General features: G+C 45.5%; 1 long non-coding RNA gene across 1 annotated transcript; it reads left to right on the top strand.

Annotated features, from left to right (window-relative positions):
- Nucleotides 1-1811: 1811 nt before the first annotated feature.
- Nucleotides 1812-2565, top strand: LOC144892510 (uncharacterized). Its single transcript, XR_013623712.1, has 3 exons — nt 1812-1988; nt 2262-2390; nt 2467-2565. It is a non-coding gene; the product is annotated as an uncharacterized LOC144892510 (long non-coding RNA).
- The last annotated feature ends 4954 nt before the right edge of the window (nt 2566-7519 follow it).

The following is a 7519-nucleotide window of genomic DNA, read 5'->3' as shown; positions in this document are numbered from 1 at the left end:
AAAAGCAGCAATCGATGTTTTGAAGTGGTCGAGATGGCGGCAAGTCATCTGTATCCATTGCTAGGAGCAGCAAAACATCGTCATCTTCGGGAAGTGTGGCCCGTGCCCAGGCCAAAGCAGAAGCTGCCACGGTGAGAGCGTCATACGCTAACCAAGAGGCTAAACTGAAAATAGAGAAGGCTGCGAGAGAAGCAGAAAGGATCACAAGAAATGCTCAAAATCAGTTGGAAACAGTAAGAATAGATACAGAGTTGGAAGTGCTAACGCTACATCGAGAAGCTGATGTGGCTGTGGTGGAGGCACAGGTGCTGGAAACTGCCGAAGCAATTTATACTGTAGCTGAAAATAAAAAAATCAGAATCAGAGAGGGTTAAAGTTGAACGCACCAATGATTACGTCCAATCACAAATTGACCTTCAGTATCGTTCATCCTCCCCACTCTTATCGGCCTTACCTGTCGCTTCCCCATCCCACGCAGTATCACATGACAGCTTCGTGACATGGTGTCCACCTGTGGAAGACATGTCACAATTACAACCTATCAACAACAAACAAAGTCCGAAAAAGTTGACTGTGTACTTAACTGCACCAAACTTACCTGTTCCGATTAAAGTTGAGACAAAGTCTGAGATCAAAGAACAAACCCCATCATAAATGTACATGCTCAGTCATATGTTCCCCGACATATTCCTCCAGCTAGCAGACCACCTCTGGCGGAGCCTTTGGCACAGTATTTGGCACGACGAGACCTTGTCAATTCAGGACTGTACCAATTCGATGATAAGCCGGAGAATTACCGTGCATGGCACTCATTCATCAATGCAGCTGGCGAAGTTCAGCTGACAGCAACTCAAGAATTGGACCTCATGACTAAATGGCTGGGAAAGGAATCTGGCGATTTGGCGAACACGAACAGGTCCAGCAGAGCAGGGGCAGATCCAGGAATTTCAAAACGGGGGGTGCATGAAACGGTAGCGCTGGGGGGGGGGGGGGGATAAAGGGGTGGTCCGGGGGTCCTCCCCCAGGAAATTAAAAAAAAATTGATCGTCAGAAACGGCATTTTGTGCGTTCTTGGAAGTTTCTGCAGTTCCTTGTGTTCTTCCCTGGTCCAACAGTTCAGCAGATTCACACCGCCTGCACCCTCATCCTGGATCGAAGGGGGGGGGGGTGCGCACCCCCAGCACCCCCCCCCCCCCCGGATCCGCCCCTGGCAGAGGTACATTGGAGTGTTTCCACCGTGTTCTGGGTAACCCTGATATCTTGTGAAAAGGGTATGTGACTGTTTTATGTCGTGTGAACAATTAGCGTTTTGTGTATAGTTGATTTGTATATTTATATTGGTGGGTAGTTGGGTTAAGTTAAACCCTTTTGGGGATGCTTTTAATTATGAGAAATGTAATTTTACGTTTTCTTTACAGATATTTGTTCAGTGCTGTCAGCTGCTGTTCTTTTGATAGGTTTTATAATGTTCTCGTGCAGTGTTGCAACTGACTAAACACCAAGCTAAACCGTATCTAATGAAGATAGAGTCGTAGTAAGTTTCACCATTTACTTTCACTCTTCTCCATCAAGATGTTGTGGTTAAAAACTGAAAATAAAACAATACAAAAAATACATTCAGTGTCGTTCTTCCATTGTACATAGATGTTAATAAGAATATTGCACTATAGGAACCAGCCTACAAGGGCAATGGCAGTGCTGTGAGCCCGTACACAATTGTAAATAAACTGTTCCTAAAACATCTTATAAATCGTAAAACATGTCCAATGTCAAATAAACCAACGAACAGCATTGCTTTACGATGATTGACAATGGATGCAAATGGATTGCACTGGGAGCATGCAGCACATGTCTATATCTTGCCTCAGAAGAATCAGGAAGAGGCAAACAGGAAGAGGCAAACAGGAAGTGACCAAACAGGAAGTGACATCGTTGCTTCACCTGAGTAAAACTAATACAAATTCTACAAAAGACTGTTAAGCATTTAAGTAAGCTATTCACTTCTCATTTTCCACTAGAAATTATTTAAATTATTTACATATGACATTTAGAAAGTTAACTAAATGCCTTAAAGGCAACACACTCCCCACCTGACCTATGTGAGGTCACTAAGAACTTATGCAGGTCTAGAACATATAAGTCTCTAGATCAGTCTTTAGGCAGAAGTAGAACAATTTCTGCAATTGGTCTCAGAAAGGTTTTGACATTGCCTTGGTCAGTTGTCTTCACCTCAACCTTTCTTACATGTCCATCCTTTCCAGGGAATGTGGCCATGATCCTGGCCATGGGCCAGCAGTTGCGGGTGGTCTGCTTGTCTCTAAGCAGAACTAGATCTCCAACTTGAAGGTTCCTGTGAGGCACTGTCAACTTCTGTCTCTGTTGCAAGGAAGGTAAGTATTCACGGCTCCAACGGGTCCAGAACTGGTTTGCAAGAGCCTGAACTTGTCTCCATTGCTTTGTGTACAGGTCCTTTTCTGAGAAGTCTCCAGGAGGAGGTGGAACTCCTGATTTCTGTGTAAGGAGCATCGACGGTGAGAGTATGAAGGGGTTTTCCGGATCCGCAGACACAGGTAAGAGTGGTCGTGCATTCATGATGGCTGTGACCTCTGCCATTAATGTGCAAAGCACTTCGTGAGTCAGGCGAGTGTTTTGCTGTAGAAACATTGAATCGAGGATTCTTCTGGCCACGCCGATCATGCGCTCCCAAGAGCCTCCCATATGAGAAGCATGTGGCGGTTTAATTCCCAGCTGCATCCCTGCTCACTGAGGTACCTCTACCGTTTTGTCCATTATCTCTAAGAAAATGGTGTCTTCCACTGATGGAGCAGGTTTGTTGTCATGCTCAGTACGGTTGAACACTGTCTGTCCCAGCATCCTCTCATGTGCTTTGCCAGGCCTGTTAAAGCTTTGTTGCATCTCCTTGACATGCATGAAGCTTGTACAGGGTTGAAAAACTGAGTGGCAACCAGTGTCCAGCATGTTGGTCTTCAACGTGTTGACTGGTGTTGACTGTCGGCTTAAGTACATTACCCAGGCACACCTCTCCTATTACTACCCAGCCCAGATCCAGACGTTAGGCAAAGGGGGCGTTATGTGGTCCGTTGACCTGCTGCCTGACCTTGTGTGCCCTAAGGATGTCTCTTCCAAGTAGCAGGAGTATTTCTGCTTCTGGGTCCAGTTCTGGGATATGCTTGGCAATGTGAAGGAGATGAGTCTGGTGGAGAACTGCGCTTGGCGTTGGAATCTCGGACCGATTGTTCGGGATCTGAGGACACTCAGAGTGGTGGGAGAGAGATGAGAACTTTGTCGTCGAGTGACTCGATCTGAAATCCTTCTGCCCTCCAGCCGGATGTTTCCACGATGCCAGAGCAAGTTCTGAGATGGTATGAGAATGTTTTGCTCTCCACACTGAACATCTCGAAGAACTCTGGTCTGGCTAATGAGCGATTGCTCTGGTCGTCCAGAATTACATAGGCTTTGATGGCCATGTCGTTGAAACCCTCTGGGTATATCTTTGTGAGGCAGATCTTTGAGCATGAGCGACTCCACTGACCTGGACCGCAAACTTCTGTGCAGTTTGTTCTGACAACAGCCGTGTTAGAATGAACTTCTCCCTCCCCGCCGTTCTCTTGTGACGGTGGAGGAGCCTTGAAGGTTTGAGGTGATGGGCCAGGATGCATGGCCGCATCATGCTTGGTGCTGTCGCATTCATAGCACTTCACGGAGGACTTGCAGTCTTTGGCAAGATGGGAGATCGAAGAACAGCATTTGAAACATTCCTTTCTGTCGTCGAGGAGTTTGTTTCTGAAGGTTCTGCATATTTTAAGAGGGTGGGGTTTATTGTGCAATGGGCAGTTCTTGTTAGGGTCATCATTGGTTGTAGAAACATCCGTTTTGTGCACTAAGATGGGTTTGTTGGTGTTAAAACTCTTCACAATGGATCTGTCTGGTTTTGTGGGTGTTGTGGTGCTGCTTTGATAAATAAAGCTAGGGTTGTTTCACCTTTTCGCCTCATGGCACACGAAGTTGCAAAAATACTTAAAGGGAGGGAAGCGACCATCATTCCCTTCTTTGTATGATGACCCAGAAGACACCCACCTCTCCTGAAGCCCATATGGAAGCTTGTCCACGATTGTTCCAATTCCACGGGAAGTGTCCAGATATGCTAAGCCAGTGAGATATCCGTCTTCTTTGGCGCCTTGGATCTCCATAAGCAAATCCCCAAGTTCACGTAATTTGGAGTGGTCCTTGTCTTGAATCTTAGGAAAACTGTCCAAATGCTGAAACAGTGACTGTTCGATGATTTCAGGGGCAGCATAGCACTCACGTAATCTCTCCCTTGCTTTGCGTAAAGCCAGATCGGGGTTGCTGACATGCACTGAGCGTATGCGTTTCACCTGTTCGCGAAACAGTGACTGTTCGATGATTTTAGGGGCAGCATAGCACTCACGTAATCTCTCCCATGCTTTGCGTAAAGCCAGATCGGGGTTGCTGACATGCACTGAGCGTATGCGTTTCACCTGTTCGCCAGATTCCTTTCCCAGCCATTTAGTCATGAGGTCCAATTCTTGAGTTGCTGTCAGCTGAACTTCGCCAACTGCATTGATGAATGAGTGCCATGCACGGTAATTCTCCGGCTTATCATCAAATTGGTACAGTCCTGAATTGACAAGGTCTCGTCGTGCCAAATACTGTGCCAAAGGCTCCGCCAGAGGTGGTCTGCTAGCTGGAGGAATATGTCGGGGAACATATGACTGAGCATGTACATTTATGATGGGGTTTGTTCTTTTGATCTCAGACTTTGTCTCAACTTTAATCGGAACAGGTAAGTTTGGTGCAGTTAAGTACACAGTCAGCTTTTTCGGACTTTTGTTTGTTGTTGATAGGTTGTAATTGTGAAATGTCTTCCACAGGTGGACACCATGTCACGAAGCTGTCATGTGATACTGCGTGGGATGGGGAAGCGACAGGTAAGGCCGATAAGAGTGGGGAGGATGAACGATACTGAAGGTCAATTTGTGATTGGACGTAATCATTGGTGCGTTCAACTTTAACCCTCTCTGATTCTGATTTTTTTATTTTCAGCTACAGTATAAATTGCTTCGGCAGTTTCCAGCACTTGTGCCTCCACCACGGCCACATCAGCTTCTCGATGTAGCGTTAGCACTTCCAACTCTGTATCTATTCTTACTGTTTCCAACTGATTTTGAGCATTTCTTGTGATCCTTTCTGCTTCTCTCACAGCCTTTTCTATTTTCAGTTTAGCCTCTTGGTTAGCGTATGACGCTCTCACCGTGGCAGCTTCTGCTTTGGCCTGGGCACGGGCCACACTTCCCGAAGATGACGATGTTTTGCTGCTCCTAGCAATGGATACAGATGACTTGCCGCCATCTCGACCACTTCAAAACATCGATTGCTGCTTTTTTACTATAATGTTCTCATGCAGTGTTGGAACCGACTAAACACCAAGCTAAACCGTATCTAATGAAGACAGAGTCGTAGTAAGTTTCACCATTTACTTTCACTCTTCTCCATCAAGATGTGGTAAAAACTGTAAATAAAACAATACAAAAAATACATTCAGTGTCGTTCTTCCATTGTACATAGATGTAAATAAGAATATTGCACTATAGGAACCAGCCTCCAAGTCCAAGGGCAATGCCAATGGCAGTGCTGTGAGCCCGGACACAATTGTAAATAAACTGTTCCTAAAATATCTTATAAATCGTAAAACATGTCCAATGTCAAATAAACCAACTTACAGCATTGCTTTACGATGATTGACAATGGATTGCACTGGGAGCATGCAGCACATGTCTATATCTTGCCTCAGAAGAATCAGGAAGAGCCAAACAGGAAGAGCCAAACAGGAAGAGCCAAACAGGAAGTGACATCGTTGCATCACATGAGTAAAACTAATACAAATTCTACAAAAGACTGTTAAGCATTTAAGTAAGCTATTCACTTCTCATTTTCCACTAGAAATTTTTAAATTATTTACATATGACAAAGCCCTGGTGTTGGGCTAGCGGCTAGCGTGCCAGCTTAGGATCCTCGGATCCTGGGTTCGCAATCCCCGTCGATCGCTGAATTAATGCCAGGGGGGTTGACTCAGCCTGTCATCCTTCCGAGGTTGGCTAATTGAGTACCAGTTCACTGGTAATTCCCTGTTTGTCGTTAAAGGTGGCAAAAAGGGTTGGCGTCAGGAAGGGCATCCGGCTGTAAAACATTGCTTCAAAAAGGGGACAAAAAACAACAACAACCACGGTTCCCGAAAAAGGCCAACCCCCGCTTTGCGGGGAAAAATGGCCTCCAAAGGTGGTTATATTTAGAATGTTAAATAAATGCCTTAAAGGCAACACAGGTTTTATTACTTGGCTGCTATTTGTCTTTTGGGATATTCTCAAGTTTAATAAAGTATTGTATTGTGCTCTCCTACCAAACTTTCAAATAAATTCCATTAATTTGAAATCTCTGTTTATTCAGTTAATTGAACACTTACCTTTGGGGGAATTGCCTTTAAATTACTTATTTAGGGTCTCCCACCCCATATTGAGGGAGTGGGGTAGTCTGCAAACAAACTACCAGGAGCCCTGGACTCCCCTGGGGGTAACACACAGATCACACTCATGCAACAAAACAATTGCAGGCAAGATTTCCCTTATCCTGATGCGCAGGGTGGTCGTCAGACTCAAAATAGATCACTTCGGGATCCAGGTGCGACATGTATAAAGACCAAGAGCCAAAACGAGCCCGAAGAAGGTTGTGTTTGGTGTGGAATGCCAGCGATAATGTACATCCTCAACCAGGCCTCATGGACCCCTTTGTCCTTTAACCATTTGAGTACGGATGACGTCCAGTGCCGCAACCCGCGAAAAAGTTTTGTGTACGGATGACGTTACTACACGTCATCGACTATACCTATACATAGATCGTCAGTACGTGGTTTCATTCCCGTACCAAAATGCCAAATTAATCCTGTACCAGGGGTATTTTTATCAAAAAAAAATCCCGTACTCAAAGGGTTAACCATGGCTTCTGTTCTCTTCTTCCATGCTCCATCAGCTTGGGTCAATCCAAGAGACAAAGCCACACTTGGTGCACTCCAAAACTCCGTGATCAGTTTGATTGTCCTCCTTCCACACGAGGCTTTTGCAATCTCCTCTGTAAACTACGAGGCCTCTTCTTCTTTGTCTCAGGTCTCTCCCGATCCCTCCTTCCACAAGCATGGTCTCTCTCGTTCTCCTCCTGGGCAGAATTTTCTGCGTTCACTGTCCCGCCCACAAGGGCGGCACCGATAAAAAATAAGTGCATGCTGGCTCTTCCAACTCCACAGCACATTATGCAACCATGGCTGACACACTCTGGCCAGACAGTTATGTTCCTCTCTCATAAGGTCTCGCTTCCTCGTCCTGCCTACCACATGAGGTGTTCATGTCCACATATTAATGTATGCCCTGTCTATAAATTGCATACACTGCCTCATCAGCATCACGTGTAAGAAACGACATAACCTGAC

The sequence above is a fragment of the Myxine glutinosa genome, chromosome 6 (assembly GCF_964187855.1).
Source record: "Myxine glutinosa chromosome 6, kmMyxGlut1.1, whole genome shotgun sequence".
NCBI classification, from domain to species: Eukaryota; Metazoa; Chordata; class Myxini; order Myxiniformes; family Myxinidae; genus Myxine; species Myxine glutinosa.
This window is presented reverse-complemented; position numbering and strand designations above follow the sequence as displayed.